General features: G+C 28.6%; 1 protein-coding gene and 1 long non-coding RNA gene across 6 annotated transcripts in view; one reads left to right on the forward strand and one right to left on the reverse strand.

Moving 5' to 3' along the window:
* The window catches only part of kug (kugelei), a 157826-nt gene extending 154382 nt beyond the window's left edge, over positions 1–3444 (reverse strand). For all 5 annotated transcript variants that reach the window (XM_035089470.1, XM_035089469.1, XM_035089467.1 and 2 more), the window contains exon 1: positions 3039–3444. The gene's annotated coding sequence lies outside the window, so the exon portion shown is untranslated. The remainder of the gene's footprint in view (positions 1–3038) is intronic.
* Positions 3445–3572: 128 nt separating this feature from the next.
* The window catches only part of LOC118070701 (uncharacterized), a 33533-nt gene continuing 18146 nt past the window's right edge, over positions 3573–18959 (forward strand). The window contains exons 1-2 of the long non-coding RNA XR_004690800.1: positions 3573–3670; positions 3736–3830. This is a non-coding gene — a long non-coding RNA (uncharacterized lncRNA). The remainder of the gene's footprint in view (positions 3671–3735; positions 3831–18959) is intronic.

Below are 18959 nucleotides of genomic sequence, written 5' to 3' on the forward strand. Positions count from 1 at the left end.
GAAAAAAATACATTTTGTTAGAGTATTGTTCATTTTATAAAAGAATAGAAAATAATTATTAAAAGGATGCTGAATTTTGTAGCTTTAATTAATTATAATGGACCATTTTTATATTCACGAATGATATTTTTATTGAATAATATAATTCTTCCTTTCAATTTAAAATGAAAATTCCTCTATTCTCTTCTTTTACTGGAAAAAATATTTTTTTTGAAATAAAAAATGAATTTTTTTATATCCAAGTATTTTTTCAGGATTCATGTTCATGTAATAAAGTTATTTATGGAAATTAAAGTTAACATTATTATTCCGTTAAAAAAGGTAATATGCAATTTATAAAGGCAGGCTGCACTTTTATTATTCATTTCAAATCCATCTATTTAAATTCTCATCAACCTGAATGCCTCATAACAGTGCCTACATAGTTTTCTCGCGTGACAATTGAACATGTTTGTCCTTTCAAATTGGGTTCAACTGTATTTTTTCAGGACAAGTACTGGTCGGCCACCTGTCGTCTTGTATATATAATTGTGCAAGGTGTAATTAGCGAGACACCGTTCAACTACGTCCGAGAATCCACATGAGTCGTAGTCACGTCGATATACAAGTATAGCAGCAAAAAGACCTATGAGGATCCCATGAGAATCATTCTAAACACTAATTGACATTAATGTTACTACTTTTCTTATACATGTGTTTAAATAAACATACGAGTTTTATTTACTTGACAAAATTAAAGGCAAAGTTTGCCGGAAGATTCGCAGAAAAAATACATAAACTAGAAATTCGACAGCAGTCAATGTGAGAATACATAAAAAATTGTTGACTAGTTTGAATGTATTTCCCAACATACTTCTAAATATAATCTAATTTATAGAGATATTATTTACTCGATATTTCCCAACGGATTTAGGCAAAAAATATTTCGAATCCTGTGGGAAATGTACGTAAATCATGATGACCTACAAAAAATTATAACTAATTATAAAGTTCTTTGGTCTACTGAAAATTTTATGGAGTCAAAATGAAACAAAATCATTATTTAAAATTGAAGCTGAGAATAAAAAAGTGTCAAACTAAAAATTAGTTTATCTATTGTGGATATTAAAATCAATATTGTAATTTTCATGACATGTACTAGAATTTTGACACACAACTTTATCCCTATATTTCAAATTCATGTTTTTGAAAGAGAATGAACGTAAAAAAAATGTTTGTTATTGTAACAACATATTAAAAAATTTTTTAATTTAAAATATAAAACAAAAAAAAATTATGTACACAGATCGCGACATTTAGATTAAAAGTAAAGTTCTCCATGGTAACACACATAAGTATTCAGAGTTAAAAAATTCCACTAATAAATTCATGAGAAAAAAAAACAAAATACAATTCTTCTTCAATTATTCAAAAAGCCATTCCTTGTTGAAATTAATTTTTTATCTTTCATCAGTGTAAGAAAAAATGATAACCAACCGTAGAGCTTATTAATTGATCGCTAAATATAGATTGAAAATGATAGGAATGACCACTCTGCTCGATATAATATTCGACAGGTAATATAAAATGACGTAAATCTTCGTGTAAATAATAGAAATGGGAGTGATCCTAATATGGTAGCAATAGCAATCAATATGTGTACATAAAAGTAGTTGTGCTATTTGTTCGTATTAGTATTATTTTAATAGAAGGACGAATGCCTTCACTATAATTTGAAGAGTGCCGTAACTTCTAGGAATTAAAAGAAGACTATTGTAACGATACTGATTTTAAAACTGAAGAAAAAAAAATAGATACAAAACGATGAGTGAACTGAAGCAATACTTGAAGTAGTACTGTTTATATACATTTTATTCTGTTTAGCTAAGGTTTAGCAAGAATAAAGGAGAGCGAAAACGGAATCGACAAGAACAGACGTGTACGGTTTTGTGTCTTGAAGAGTTTAATCTGATTTTATTTCTCCACTAGAAAGAAGAGAAAGAAGAGAAAAAATTTGAAAACCGGTTTTTACAGACAAAAGAGTGACCGACGTCATTACGCACCAGAGCAAGACGATTATCATCCCTTTATGGTAGTTAGTCAAAAAGATAATAATACGAATATGGATTAATTATCCCACGGTCACTCTTCACTTCTAGTCACATATCTGCTCCATAAGTCATCTAATGTGCTCCGAAAAAAGACTCAACGCAAAGGTATTTAACCAAAGGCCTTTGCCAATTATTATTTGATTTCATTAAAATAAATTGTTTTCTGCTATGCCCTATGAAAGGTTGACGAATTGGAATTAATTAATTGTTAAAGTGGAAGTATGTATTGTTTGTCGCAAAAACATTAGCAATAACTTAGATGTATATATGTAGTGATCGAAATAAAAATAACTCATCGAGAAATTAATTAAACATAAAATATATGAGAGCATAAAATAAACTACATATGCCTCTACTACTGTAACACCACTCACCCAAATTCCCAATTGCGTTTACCATAACGTAATTCTCACTAATCCGCACGAATGCATTCGAATTGATAACGTGGACATTGGAACAACCTTCTCTCTCAATGCCCTCATTGACGATCCTTTAACTATTTGATCCGAGATATCCCTTGTCGCTTATAAATAGCACGAATGAGTGAACCGTGTTTCAGAAAATCATTTCTCATATTTGCACTATGTTGAGACCAAACAATACTCACTTTCTGTTTGTTCATATTGTGGTACTCAACCACGTGTTCTCAACTAACCGAATAAAATAAAATATTCCCGACAACTCTACTCAGCCAATTTGTATACATAATATATATTTCAAATAATTATTTACATTCTTATACTATATTCATTGCCAATATAACGGAGTTTTTCCGTTTTATGGAGTAATAGCTCTTTTAGTAACACTCCATTTTTATCATCCGATATTATTTTTATTATTACCGGCTGATTTGCTCCGATTTGTATAAACAACAATCAAAATGGCAGAGATCATGCAAGTGTCGATGACAGCTAACCGACAGCGAAAGAAAAAAATTCGTCAACTTACCGGAGTTTTGGAGCTCCATCCGGCGTCCTCTAAAATAAACGTAATCCAAAAAAATTCACTTTCTTATACGTCAATTATAATAATCTACACAATTTCTTTAACCACTGTTCACAAACACTACAAATGAGAACCCTTAACTTCAAGTATTCAAGACAATACTCGATTCTCAAACACGCGTTCGTCGATCTCTGAAAGATCCTTGGAATTTCTTTCAACTTTTTATGTATACTTAAATTATTATTCTTACAATACAAGCATATCTATTGGCTTAATATTCTCATTAAATATATCCAAATATTCAAAATTATGTATTCATAAACAATATAAAATAGTAAATACCACACACCCACGAGAAGGTTAAGTCAACTCACACATCGCGTCACCCAGTAAACTACAACGGTTACGAGCGAGCGCCAAGCCGAAACTGGCGCGCTGTATTGCTCGCGAGAAAGGCGAACCTACGCGCCCCCACTCTCTCTCGCCGAAGCTGACGATGTCAGTGCGACGTTCAGACCGCCATACCTTCCCTTCCCCCTTGACCCCTACTCGATATATGTAGTATTCTCATTCTATTTTGCAAGATCCTCGGCCTCAGAACATTCTGATTTCATACCTTTCGTACATACTTTAAGGTGCGTATAAAAACCTCCTTTTTTCTTTGTTTTAAATTCTTTTTCACGTATTCGTTACTTTTTAGGTTAAGCGTCACTGATGAATTGACTTTCGATCATTGCAAATTCACAATGCTAATTTGCTAATTCAAGCGGTTACTTTGACGTATCAACAAAACAAGTAAGTGTATAAATGATTGTTTTAATTACATTAAATGAACCAATTTAGGTAATTTTATTTATTGGTTTATTGAAAGTTAAAATTAATGATAGTTGTTAACTATTTATATTTAAAATAATGTTTAAAAAACTTTTTTTTTAACCACAGAATATAAACTCAATATGTCTGTTATTTTTTATTAAGATAAAATTACTTCCATTAATTCTCTTAAATTTGGGAAATTTATTCAGACGTAGTGAGTAAATATTGATGACAGAAATGAAAATTAATATATATATTAATACAATTTTTAATTTAATGTTGCTCTGATAAATATTCAAAACTGAATTTATAAATGAATATAAGTATCACTAGTTACACATCAACAGATATTAATTAATAATCAAAATGTATTATATTTATCTAACTTCATGAAATTGTCATAAAATATCAAAAAGTGATTGATTTCCAACTTGTTGATAAATTCAATGGAAATATACTCTTGTTCCATTGGAATCAGATGCGAAAATGAAGAAAAAAATTCAATAAAATATTTAGTATGCTAAACCTCTTAAAAACAATTCAGAAATACTCAAAAACTATCAATAAGATTTTATTTTTATCAGGCACTTACTGAGCCATCATCCTAAAGAAAAAAAATTACAGCACATACACCCTGCAGTGTTGAAAGCAAATTTTATTTTTCGTTGATTTTCTGAGAGCTGTTGATCAGAGCCAAGAGCTTTAAGTTCTTGACTCGAAATGTTCGGTCACACTCGAACGCTCCCTTGAAACTTTTCGAGGATCCTACTACTCTGTTGCTCGATTTCCCAACCATGACGACATCAACAGACAGACTTAAAGTCCTGATTTATGCCAATCGCCTCTAGATTTTCGCTACTATTGTGATTGTGATTATTATTTTAATTACTTCACAATAACTATTGATTTGAAACTTTAACATTATAATTCAACAAAAGCTTTATCAACAAGATTTAACTTTCACCAACTTGAATATACATAATTAAACTTAAACATTCATTAATCTTAATACTTCAATACATAGTTGAACGTTGAAAAATAATAACATTAATGAATGATGCAAATTATTTCATTAATTGAATGTCATACTAATTTATACAGGTTTTGTCAACAAGTTGATGAATTTCTATTTCATAATTTAACACCTGTATATATATAGTTGATAACGGATGTTGCAAACAAAACAGCGCATTCAAGATTCATAGACAAACATGATATTTTATTTTCAAATACGTATATCAGATGGTTCACTGAAAATAAACATTATCAACTAATTTTCTATTATGATTTGAACTACAATTCCAACTTTTGATGTGCTCTTTAAATTTTATACATTACATGTGAATATTCATCTGAACTCAACTGTACTTTAATGATAATTAAATATACATGATTACTTCAACCTTTGTTTTAATAGTAATTAGCTAATCAATCATCAAAGCTCGGGATATTACATCACGCGAAATTGAATGAGACATCAGGCATTTATAGAACATTTATAGTATTATTTATTTGATTGGATTATTTAATGAAATTGAGATTAGTTCTGTTTTGCTGAGTTGGATAATGGAAAAGTATTTTTACCTTTTAGATTTGAATGAATTACAATTAGAAGTGATGAGAATATTGAAACTATCGAAACGTTTATCAATGAAATTAGTGTCTGAATTAATTGAAGTTCATCTTTAGATTGAAGAATGAATAAGTAAATTTTTTTAATTGATTGATGCTGATAGAATATTTTAATCTCATTCTGCTATATAGATTATCAAAGCTGCCAAGTTTGTTAATATTCCTGAAACAACAAAAAATAGAACTCATTAGAATTTGACCACAAGTTGTATAGAGCTCAAGGACTAGGATCAATAAGAGTATAGAAGTGGTTCCTCTTAGAGATGAAAGTGAAAGTTTGCCTAAAATTTCAACTTCACTGGTTTCTGCTGATCAATATGTCAAGTTTAATGTTTCATAATGTTCATGGTTGCTTTAATAATTAAGCAGGTGTTTTCTGATTCTTAGAGTAGGAACACTTGTTCATATTTTATCAGCTTTATTTTTAGTAAATACATAAAAGTAAAGTACCGTTTATTTGTTAATAGGTGAATCAATTGTGAGAGTTTCATATAATAATGTAACCATCTTTATTCTAGCATATCATTATTAAGGAAACATTAGAGCTTATTTAATATTAAACTCCAAATGGTACTTCATTTATTCCATGTGAAATAATTCGGGAAAATGTGAGAAACATCAAAAGACCAAGTGAAATACAAAAAATGACCCACTTTAGGAAACTACTTTAGGAAAACCCTGTTTAACTATTACAGTAAACCTGAATGTTATAAAATATCAAACTTAGTATGCTGAGAAGCAAAAAAGCAGTAAAGTTCAAATTTTAGACCAACTTTCATTTTTACCTTTCAAAAAGACTACTCTAATGTGTTTATCGATTCCGGAGTTTTATTTTTAGTCAAATAAATAAATACATGAATAAAGAATAAAAGAGATAGAATATTCGTTGAAAAAATCAAATTGCATTCTGATCTGGTATGGTTTTGTATTCAAATCAGATTGGTAGAATTCATTGAAATACTTGGAATCTTCTATTGCTTTAAAATGTATCATGTGGTGATAAATTCCCTGAATTTTCACACTTTTATTGCGAAAGAATTAAAAGTAGAAATGAATGATAATTGAGTTAACTTGTTCTTTATTTTATAATGAACTCATTGGAATTAACCTGTTCACTGATTTATTTTAATTCCTGACCATCATCAATGCCAACTAGATTTATACACATTCCAAACTGTTATTTTTTATAAAACATTTGCAAATTACCCACAATCTTCTTAGTTAAAAAAAAAATGAACATTTTTGTTCATTTGTACTGATTTATTGCTATTATTAATACATTCTTCTAGACATTGATCTTGGTGAATCTGAATTTAGTGATGACTTTTCTCTTTTCAGTTATCTTAAATTTTAGAAATCCAATAGAATTGATAAATCAAACTTTTGGGATAAGCTCTAAAACTTTTGTACATAAAAAAAATTCTTACGTTTTATTTCAGAATTTAATATCTATTATGATTATTATTGAAAATAGTTCAATATATTGAATTTTGTTGGAGGTATGAACAAAAAGTATCTTAAGGCTCATAAATCTTTGTATGACCACCTGGTATGCTGAAAAATGGTAACTGAGTCGCACCAAAATAATAATAGAGTTTATAATAATAAATTAACAATTGTTAACAATTATAAATTTAAAAAAAATTGATAGTCATCTCATTTGGATCATCAACAATTTGATAAAACGAAATAAAATGAATTTGACTTTAGATAGAAAAAAACATAACTTAATAAATCAATATCAAGATGCTTGATGTTGAATAAAGAACCTATTTATTCATTTTTATTTGGTGTGTTGCCAATTGGAGTCCTAAATAATTCAAGAAAATAAAAGCTGAAGAAAGAATTTTTTTATTTACTCATACTAGCAAGAGAAAGAAAGAGAAAAACGGAAGAAGCAAAAAAAGAAATTACCTTATTTGTATTTTTTTTTTAAAGAAAAAACTAGGACAAATAGCTTTTTTAATGATAAAAATTTTCACAATTTCAGAGACTTTAATATAAATTTGTGTATTGATTTACTTATTCCAAGTTTAATAAAATGAGTTATTAAGAGACTACCTTTAGATGTCGTGTAATAAGATTTTAGAACTCATTTGGATCTGCGATAAAATGATGAAATCATGAAGAGTCTTTCTGGCCTAGTTTTCTTCACTGATTCAGAAATGACAGAACAATTAAATTAATTAGATATCTTCCAACATTTAAACTGCAATGATAATAAAAATTTTTTGAAGAAAATTTTTTTTTAGATGAACAAAATCTTGATAATTTTTTGGCTGACATTTTAATCAACTTTTAATTAATCATCAATTATAACATTTACTTTCATATTTGTTAAAATTATATTTCAAAGTATTCAAGATCACCATGGAATATTTTGAAATTTAATACATTTGAGCACAAATATCTAAAATTTGATCATGTGAAATAAGTTGAGAAGATAATCAGAATAAGATAACTTTATGACATAGAATAGTCCTTAAAAAGTTTCCAAAATTCGTATACTTATTTTTAAACTTGCATTCTTATTCAAGGATTTGATTATTGATCTAAAAGGTTTGTTGAATTCAAAAATATGATCAGATTATTCAAAAAGCTTGAAACGATATTGTGCTATTGAATAATTTATAAATCAAATCTATTAGAAAGATAATTTGCTCCAACTTCTTCAGCATAGGATAAGTCTTAAAAGAGTTTATAAATTTAATAACATATTTTCATCCAATCAAGCAAAAGTTCTTGAAAAGTATCTACTTTTGATGCTTATATTATTTGGGATTAAAATAGGCAGAAATAAAACATTTTCACCCCATTAACTAGATACTGCAAACATTTCTTAGGTAGATAAAATGGAGAATAATAGTATACATTTATTTTTACTAGAAATTATTACGACATTTTTCAAATGAAGATGTTGGTTACATTTGCTAATTTTGAGTAATTATTTTCTGCCAATAACGTAATTAATAAAATACACAAGACCTAAATGAAATCGTGGTCAAGATAAGAATGATTAATAGTAAATTTAGAAGCAATAAGCAAAGTACTGACAAACTACGTACATTAATATAGCTAATTAGATTTTACGACAGGCTGCCAGAGTTAATACGATCAACGGATCAGTTTCCCATTAATATGTCCTATCACTTTGATGCTCAGATATCTACACACCAGCTAATAAATTGAAACGTACTTAATTCGTGGTTATAGAATTACCCAAATTATAATCCTCCACTTGACAGCTAAAACCTAAATACCCTAATCTCTCACCACCAATCCTTTTTTCTCTATCACTTTTCATCATTCAGACACTTTCACCCTGCAAAATCTCATCATTTGATTCTCTGAATTGTTACAATAGATTTATAAATATAAAATATTTCAATATGTATAGACAAATGATGCAAATTAGGCAAACATTTCTTTGTAATAAACATGGAGTTTAATACTCATGAATCTCTACATGTTACTGTTGCTACAAAAATGCTGATGAAAGCACAAGCGACAGCTGTTGTCTATGTCTTTCCTGAGAGTTGTAACGTCCTATGTAACATGCGGTTATCCGAATTGCGAATATGTACCATCACAAAATGGTATTTTCAAAACTATGATTTTTTTGACAGCAAGATACTCTACTCATTCAGAATGAATTTATGCATCAAATTGTGGTTCAGTTGTGCTGTATAGGCAAACATATTTATAAACTCGAAAAACCACAAAATAAATTGCTGATACCAAATATATTAGATTAATCAATAAAACAATCTATTGTTCTGCTACAATTTTTCATCCAATATATTATAGACTACAAGTGTGAATAAAAGTCATAATTTACTTTTTATTACTTTTATATTAATATGGTGGTGTGTTTTTCCACTAATAAAGCGTTGTTTACCAGTTAATGGGACATAGACTGTGCTTTGATGTTTATTACTGCTAAATCATTGGATCGTTACGGTCCTGAAAATTATCTCTCAATTTCGTGGCCATCATTGAGCTCAAATGCATCAGACTTCCGAAGCTCATTTCTACAACAAATGATCGTACCGTTTTCGTGAAAATTAGATTATTATACATAGCTTGACATATGATGTCCTTTTAGTATCGTGTAACTGTTGCAAACTACCGCATATAGATTTATCTGTTTTGTTGACATTATATAAAATGACTCATCCTGTGTACATAGATTAGCTCCAGCAGTTTACAACATTTGAAGCTGGAGATCAATTAGGTTACTGATAGGTCAAGTAAAGTAAAGGAACTGGATAAAGGTAAAAGTTATTTTTGGCCAACGATTTCCGATTTCGCTCATTTAATTTTTTACTATGCTGACTGTTAGACTGATGACATGTAATTGGACGAGTTGATAGGTTGATCAATGTTGAGTAATTAAATCATGTATGAAATTAGAAGGATTGACAGCTCTTTCATTTTACATGATAGGATTTAGTAGTATTTCTATAAATAAGCACAGTTCTTGTACTAAATTGAAATTTATCAATATTTGATGAATTATATATTTTAAAGTAAAGAAATAAGTACCTTTGTCATATTTTTATTTCTTTTTTAAAAAATAATAGGTTAAATCGTGTTCAATTGATTTTTTATTAAAATTTTCAACGAATATTTTTCAACTGTCTCTTTAAATCTACCTACAGTCTCAAAAAGAGTAGGATTCTTCATGTCGCTAATAGCATCAAGTTCTTCACTGATCATCTCATTCATTGTCAAATAAAATTAATTAGATCTCAGATTGAAGTGTGTACAAATAAATAGCCTCTCATTACTCACGATTACGTTTGAGCTTTACATTATCAATTGATGGGATTTCTAAATTAACAGTGAAAAGAGTGAATTTTGCTTTCCTGGATCAAAAAACAGTAATTGCTTTGATTTTATTTACAAAATAAAATCAAAGCAATTACTGTTGTGTGATAAATAATTGGTTATAATTTTTTTTTTATTCTCTTGGCATGCAAATATCATATTCGAACTATAAAAACCTATATTATTTTTTTACAAAAAAAAATGCTTTGAAAAGAGGTTTTTTAATTTTTAGTTGGATGTCCTAATAAATTTTATAAGAAATAAAGCTGGACTGCAAACTGAGCAGAAAATTTTTTCCCACTGCTTTTATTTTTATGCAATAAATTTACTTAACACCCACAATCATTTTTAGATTATTTCTTAGCAAATAAAAATCAATAACATATAATTAACACATGAGAAAATTTATTCTCACCATAAATTATTAATAAACAAAATATTTTAACTGCATAAAATATTAAAAACAAATTTTTTTATGTAATTCAAAACTCCTTCTAATACAAATTCATTTAATTAAAAAATTTCAAATCCTACATTAAACCAGACAAATCTCGCATCTAGACCATTACCATCATTTACTTCTCTTATAAAAAATTTTTCAATAAAGCCTTAAATATTGATAACCTTCCATTTCGGGAATTTAATTAGAAATATTCTCGTTCTTGTGATTGTTCTTTCTGCAGCAAATGAATCCAAAACCCTCGGCAATTTATTCAAATAAAAATTGATAATTTCAGATTAGATAAAAAATACTGAATAAAGATACCAAGCAAATAACCAAATGATATGTGAATAATAAAAGCAAATGCGAATTTAAGTGCCAAAAAGGAAGATAAAACTAAAGCAAGGCCAGATGGCATATTGCCAGTCGTTTATGCATTATATTTATATCACACCTAGCGAACATAATATAGGCCAGTATTCGTGGTCCATTCATATGATTTCTCGCGTACTTCTGCTGTGAATTGGTGCATCAGCTATGAGAATGGTCGTTCGGTGTAGGTAGAAGCTTTCGTTCTAGCGACATATATTACGTCAGAATTCTAACTTGCAGTTGGTTTGGCATGCACGCGATCCATGTCATCACCCAACTGCTCTTCGCGTCAGTACACCAACTTCTCGAAATTCCTCAAATCGTTCAGTGAGCCCTATTGCGACCATATTGTTCATGTCAAACTGCCGAGAGTTTTGGAACTTGATGCATTGAGAATGTATATATACGCATAAGTCTACGATGTCATTCTGCAAATAGTACCCACAGTGACTATTAAACTGTCAGAAATTTATTGACCAATTTAGCATTGATAAGCTTGTGGGTATAATTGCTTTTTTAGTTGCCCCCGTGTGTCTGATCAATTGCCCGTTATGTCGTCTTTCACACTCAATAGTCGTTGGTGAAAAATAAATCATCTACAATTTTGCTTTTGATTAAAAATATATCTGTATTATAGATCTATTAGTTTACCCTGTTGAGCAATTTCTATTAATTTTCAGTATTTTTTTCTACCTAATTGTTTATTTAATTTATTCTCAACAATTAACAATAACATAAACTTGAGTGGAAAAATTGAAAAAAATTCGAGAGCACAAATCATAGCTTGGAGTTGAATCAATTTACAAGAGATTAACTTGAGGAGAGTGTAGGGGAGGAGGATAGTAATCTTCACTCAATTGATTTAGAATTATCTTTGCTATCAAAACACTAGTATATCCACCAATCTGTTGCAGTAATAAATTCTGCTTTTTAAAGTCTCAATAAAAATATATAAATAAATTGTCCATCTTAATTGTCTATATCAAAATTATACAGCATAAATTTAATCGTCTGTGAATTCAATTTATTAGCTTTTTACGATTATACTTGAAGCTTTGTATGATTCAGAAAATTCAATTTTCAACCAATATTAGCTTTGTAATGTAGCATGAAACGATTTATTCAACAGCATAATTAATTTAAAATAAATGGGAATTAATGTTAAAAATAGTATCAGATAAAATAAAAGTGTTGCATTCTTTTCCCTGAAACCACTAAAAACCTTCAATATTCAAATAATCGATTTAGGTAGGTTTTGGCAATCTGCGGATTGCAAATCATCAAAGTAATTTGATATAACAACTATCTTTGTTGTGGATTTATCCAAGCTATAGAATAAGTACATACTACAATATATAGTGAATTCGATTGGTCAAAATCTATTTACACGATTTGCATTTCACAGTATCCCGATACTATCACACGGCAAACGTGCGAATGTTTTCGCGGTATTGTTATGGAACTTGATTTATTCGCTTTACTACGCCACCTCCGGGGTATATAACCAAAGACTAAAATACCCCTCTGTACACCTCCACAATTTCACAATCCTCTTTCCCTTGCTGCCTGTTTTCTGCCAGTAAAACGTTCCATTGTCGAGACATGCCGATGCCGCGCACGTACGCGAAAATTTGTCGAGCAAATCGATACAACCCATAGACCAGCTTTTCATCATTTTCTTTTTCTACTGATCCTCGAAGCCTAGATAGAAATTTGGTTACATTATTTCCATGTTGGTGTAAAAAATTTTGTAAAAAGTAAGGGATTGAAGTATAAAAGGATAGTCATATTTTAGTTATACAAATTACACTTACTTTTAAAATTGCAATAGATCATAATATAAAGTTTATCGAAGCAATAACGCGTTTTCCTCAGTTCCTGCATGATACAGGATAAAGCAATGCACAAAGTTTTAATTGTTATGAGTCGTTCTAGAGAACATTATTCCAAACAACTGTATACATGTAGTTGAACCCCATAAAGTCTCAAACTCTTGAATCAATTTCTATTCAGGACATATTAATTAACAATTATCGACAGTAAAATCAAAATATCAAAGTTTGAAGAACAAAAGAAATTTACGTTGATGGAGGTATAATTATTTAGAGGTTGTATCTTTGATCGTTCACTGATAAAACGATATTCTTAGATCAAGAATAATTTCATTCTTGATTATGATATCCTTAAATAAAAAGTATGAAGTACAATTATTGAATATGATTAAAAAATTAAGATATCTTCTTTAAAAGCATCTACTTGGATTTTATTACAGGTAAAAAAAATTCTTCATTTTGTAATAATCATGTTAGAATTGATGTAACAAGCCATTTTTTTTTCTTTTATTATTTACTTCAACCTTTGGAAAAAAATTAATTTTCCATTTATATATGAATGGAACATTCTTTAGTTGAGTAGAATCTTGATAAGCTTGAAGTATTTCTTATCATTGCAGACAATTGTTATCATTTTATGATGATTTTCAATTTATAACTTCTTCAGAGAGTGAGTAAAAGAAAATCAGATTATTATATTTGATACTGTTGAATTATTATGCACAATTGCAGCATAAAATAAATGAAAACTGCTCATCAAAATGATATCATGTAGAGCAAGCAACTTACAGATGGATATTATTCATATCTATAAATTCAACGTTCATTTTCTTTCAAAAAATTTGATTGACAGTGTTTTTCTTCAAATTCAGCAAAAACTTAGATTAGAAGTTCAAACATTGGTCAAACTGACCTAACATGACCTTTGATAATCTAATTCTCTACCAAATAATTTTATCTACCACAGAAAAAACCTAGAACTTCAACTTCTTATATCAAACTAAAAAATGAAGTTGGTTCTGAAGCAGTTTTTAGCGACTCAATTTAGTTTCAGATCATCATTTAGCTGATACTCCATACGATAATCAGACTTTATTTTGGCTAGGGAAACTGGGAAACTCTCGGTCACAAAACTTAAGACTGCATTTAATGTCCTTCGTGTAATTTACGTGGTGATCGAACGCTATAATTCAATCTATGATGTTCACTATGAGGTTATCGGTGTTATCCTTCTCTAAAAGATACGACGAGAGGGGTTAGATTAAAGATAAGAGGCACCAGACTAGTTTTATCTCTTATTTGTGACCCTGTAGATCGTCTCTGACAGAATCTCGGCCCTAAATGTCCGATAGCCCACCCATGAATTGGTATAAGGAACTCACCAATCAAAGATGCAATGAATTTTATTTGAATTAAATTGAAAATGTAGCTTTCAAATCGATGTTATACCAATATTACATTATTCTCATGCATTTTAATAAAATATATTTCCAAAATTCAATTATTTCGCTCTGTAATTGTATCTTTTGACGTATTGTTCCAACAAGAATACTACTTTATTTTTAATATAGTATTATGATAATTAATTACGAAATTCATTGCACTAAGCTAATTATTTTTTAATCAATATGACAATTGTTAAATAATTTGATATATTGCATTGTTCTATGAAGCAATCAAAATATCTTTCCCTGATAAAATACCTGATGAACTTTTATAAAAAAAAATCTGATAAATTACAACGTCAAGTACTACTAAGAACTAAAAATCATTTGATAAAATAATTTTTACATTATTAATATAAAATCAAACTTAAAATATCCAAGTATTTATTATCTAGAATATAATTATAATTTTCAACCTATACTACTTTAGGTGAGCTTCATGAGAACATTTAATACCACACAACTACAAATTTTAAAAAATACAATAAATCAAATAGAAGTGATGAAAGTTTAATCAACTTCAGCTCTGAGCATCCAATTAAATGAATGATCATTAATAACCAATATGTATATAAATCATTTAGTGAACTTTATTTGAACCAATCTAAAATTTATTGAATTTATTAGCTATTATAAAATTCATACCTTTTATCTATTTTTATTAATTTAAGCCTATTACAACATTATAGTATTAATAGTCATTATAATATCCAATATACCCTTTCAATTCTACAAAAAAAACCACTAATGGATCAGTAATTAAATGAATAGAATTTTACATCAATAAATTATATACGTTACCCAATCAATCAATTAATAAATACCTTTCTTCTACACCTAATTACTAAACTCACTGCCATTTTCACCCATAATTATCCAATGAATAATTAAATATTTCCACTGATGGTGTGATAAAAGCATTTCCAGTAGCAAGTAATAATTCAACAAACAATTTTTTACCTCAATAATTTGTTAGATAATCATTAATCAACTATTCTTAAAATGCTACGGCTTATTTATCTTTATCTGATAATTACTATAAAATTTATAGCTAATATCCAAGAAGCCAAATGTCTGAAGAGTACCCCCTTATTCTATTTAAGATGAGAATAATAAGTAAATAATCTATCAACTATCTTTGATTGTACAATTCCAAATATTCTCACAACAGTTGTACATAAATAAAAATATTATCTATCTTGGACGTAGCTAAGTCTTGAATAGAAAACGTTCCGTGTCAGCAAGCGCGCGTGTCAAGCAGCTATGCTGACAAGGATCAAGGATCAGTCTCTTTGTTGCTCCTCAAGTATATTCTTGGGCACGCCTTGGGATAAGTCACGCTTGCAAAGATACTTGTAGAAATGGAGAAGGAAGCGCCATGGATATTATTATTATATGCACCTTACAAAAATAAGTGCAAAATATATATTTATCGCGTGCACAAACGACTAGGAATAAATGCTTTACGCTTTCACGCGATTTAAACAGATGATACCTATTGTGAATTATGCCTTTCCGTACTATACTCGATGAGTCTTTGCAATATCTATGAGACTTTCAGACTCTCACATCCCAACATTTACGATCATTGTTTTCGTACTATGCTTCGGGCTATTACTTTACGTAAACTTTACCTAGAGTAGGAACACGGTTGTGTGTATATACATCTAGATACCTCGTAATTCTATCACGATCTATCAACTCTAATGCGTGGGCTAATGGTCCATCAGTATATTATTATTACTGTCATTATTATTATTCTTTTATATGATATATATGTGTATGATCAATTGACTATCAGTTAACAGATAGTTTATGTCTACTTTACCAGAGATCTCTTTTTTATTATGAAAAAAGTGTTTTATAAAAAGATTAATTGACTTTGCTATAAATTTTTTTATATATTTTTTTATGAGATAGTTTATGATCATTTGAGATGTAATAAAAGAGCTGGAAGGACATGATGAAGATTACAAATCCACTGACTTGTTGAGAATCTCTTAGAAATGAACTAAAAATGGGTCATGTCTAACATTGTTTTGATAAAAATTAATCATGATTGAAATAAGTCATGGTTTTGTTCAACCTAGCTTATGAAGTACTTGAAAATAAATTTAAATTCAGAAGTCACTCAGTATATGGTTTAACTTTTTTTTTTGATAGATTTAGTTTTGATGAATAAAATAAATTAGAGAAAAATTCTGGGAAATTTATAGAGTATGATATGATATTTATGAAATTATAGCAATGAGGTATTAAAATTTTTGTGCTGACGTTGGATTCTTACAATATTATATGCTTATCTATGCTATTAATGATTGTATGAGATTATAGAAAACATGAAATCTTGATTAAAATTTAAGATTTGCTTCTAACTCCATCAATCCAACCAAAAATCAATTTAGTTCTCTGAAACTGGTAATTGAAAAATATTATCTCAATTTTTCAAACCATAATTCATCTACTTTATTTGATTGTCTTTGCCAACCATAAAAAAATATAGTTTTAAATGGTTTTTCAATTTATGAATATGGAAATATCATTTTACTAAGCCATGAAATAGTCATTTTTTGGTACCATAAAAACTAATAATTGCCATTTGATAATATTAGCTCAAATATTTATCTGACATATTGCAATTGAACAGTTTCGATAAATTGTTCAAGTCTTGATGTATATTTGCTTTTTTTTAGAGTTTACATAAAAGTCCAGAAGTTTTTTCCCATCTTCATGATTCTGTTGCTGCTCATGCTCCATCTTTCATCAGTAATAAAATATCATTCATTTTCATTTCAATCATTATTATGATTAGAAAACTACTTTTGTTCAATGATCAGGAAGTAGAAATTTTCTTTTACGTGATCTCCAGGAAGTTGAAAATGATGACAAGCATTTTTTACCAACACCAGATACAAAGCAAGTTAAGCTTCAAATTCTAAAGCTGATTTTTTTGATATACATAACAAAAAATACTGGGATGATTTAAATGCTTCCTTGGAACATTTACAAGATTTTTTTTTAAAATCACAATACCACAATCATACATATTACTCACGTTATAACTAAAAAGTGATGCGCTGTACCCTGAGGAGAAATTAAGAAAATATATATTCTTCAGCAGGATACACGTTGAAAGCTAAGGAAACATTTTACGGTTATAAAGAAATTGAAGACGATGGAATAACTTTTAATGCAAATACATCAAAACTACAAAACAGGACTTTTTATATTGTTAAAGTCATGTTAGTCAACATTATATATTTATTACTTTATAAATCATTATTTATGACAGTCTTATAATTGGTGGACTAAGTCTCAATGCATAAATTAATGTCAGTTTAAAATTTGTATTTTTTTCTTTAAAGTAGTTAAAAAAAATTGTTTTATAATAAATAATTCTGAGAATTCTAATAAATAGTAAGAATAATTCTAATAAAATATTCTTGGGCAATCTTGACAATGTTCTCTGTAAGGTAAAGACTTTGAAAATTATAGAATTTATTATTTTTCATTTACTTTGAAATTAAATGTCAGCCTATTAAAAAATTAAGTTTGAAACAAACGTAAAACAATAAAGCTGATATTATTTTGGTGTTGGTTATAAATTTCCAAGAAAAACTTTAAATAATTGATAAAGTATAAAAGTCTACATCTAGACTATTGAGCTTCTTTAAAGTGTGTAAGGTAAAACTTGAATTGATGTTTCATTTTATATTATTGACTTATTATTGACAATTGCAATTCTCATTGGCATTACACAAACTATTTTATCAATAAATGTGTATGCACTTGGCATAGACCAACTGATGACTGCTCATGACAGTTTGATTCAGATGATTACTCTCCAAGCTTCTCAAGAGTAAAAGGATATATCATTCCAACGAGTTCTAAGCAAATTTATACAACAAGAAAGATATTTCTCCTTTGTTGACTTACATCATTTCAAGCATATAAAGTAATAATAAGTCACATTTTACATCTACATAGAAAGCATCCCAACGAAAATTTAACTGCAAAAATATGTGTATTCTTAACGAAAATGGATGTCATTAGAGAATATGTTTCTGTAGCCAGATCCCAAGATAAATTAGATGCTACCAAGATGCAAACGATGTGAATACTTACATTACATAAATATCTAGATAATGAATTTTACTTGAATCCAAATAACTTATTTATCTCGTGACTGTGCTTCAACATGATTTAATGATCGATTTAGAAAGTAAAGGTTATTTACATGCTAAAAAGGACAGTGTAAAAAGAAAGATTTGTGTAATATTCTTAAACAGCTGTTTTTATATCAATGAGATTTCTTTTATTGATGAGGTATTAAAATCACCCATCATGTTTAAAGACTATGCCATAAATCCATTAGCTTGGGAAACTTTCGCTTGCATATTATTTATTTCTGACACTGGATACTAGAGGAACACAAATATCAGTAACTATGGAATATGTATATATTTTAAAGTATAAATACTGATGAAGAAGATATTGTGAGAACAGTTGGTAAAATGAGTACACTAAGTAAGGATCCTGTATCATGACTCCCCAA

This window comes from Chelonus insularis, unplaced genomic scaffold (genome assembly GCF_013357705.1).
Source record: "Chelonus insularis isolate UGA/USDA-ARS -01 unplaced genomic scaffold, ASM1335770v1 contig_66_pilon, whole genome shotgun sequence".
Classification (NCBI taxonomy): Eukaryota; Metazoa; Arthropoda; class Insecta; order Hymenoptera; family Braconidae; genus Chelonus; species Chelonus insularis.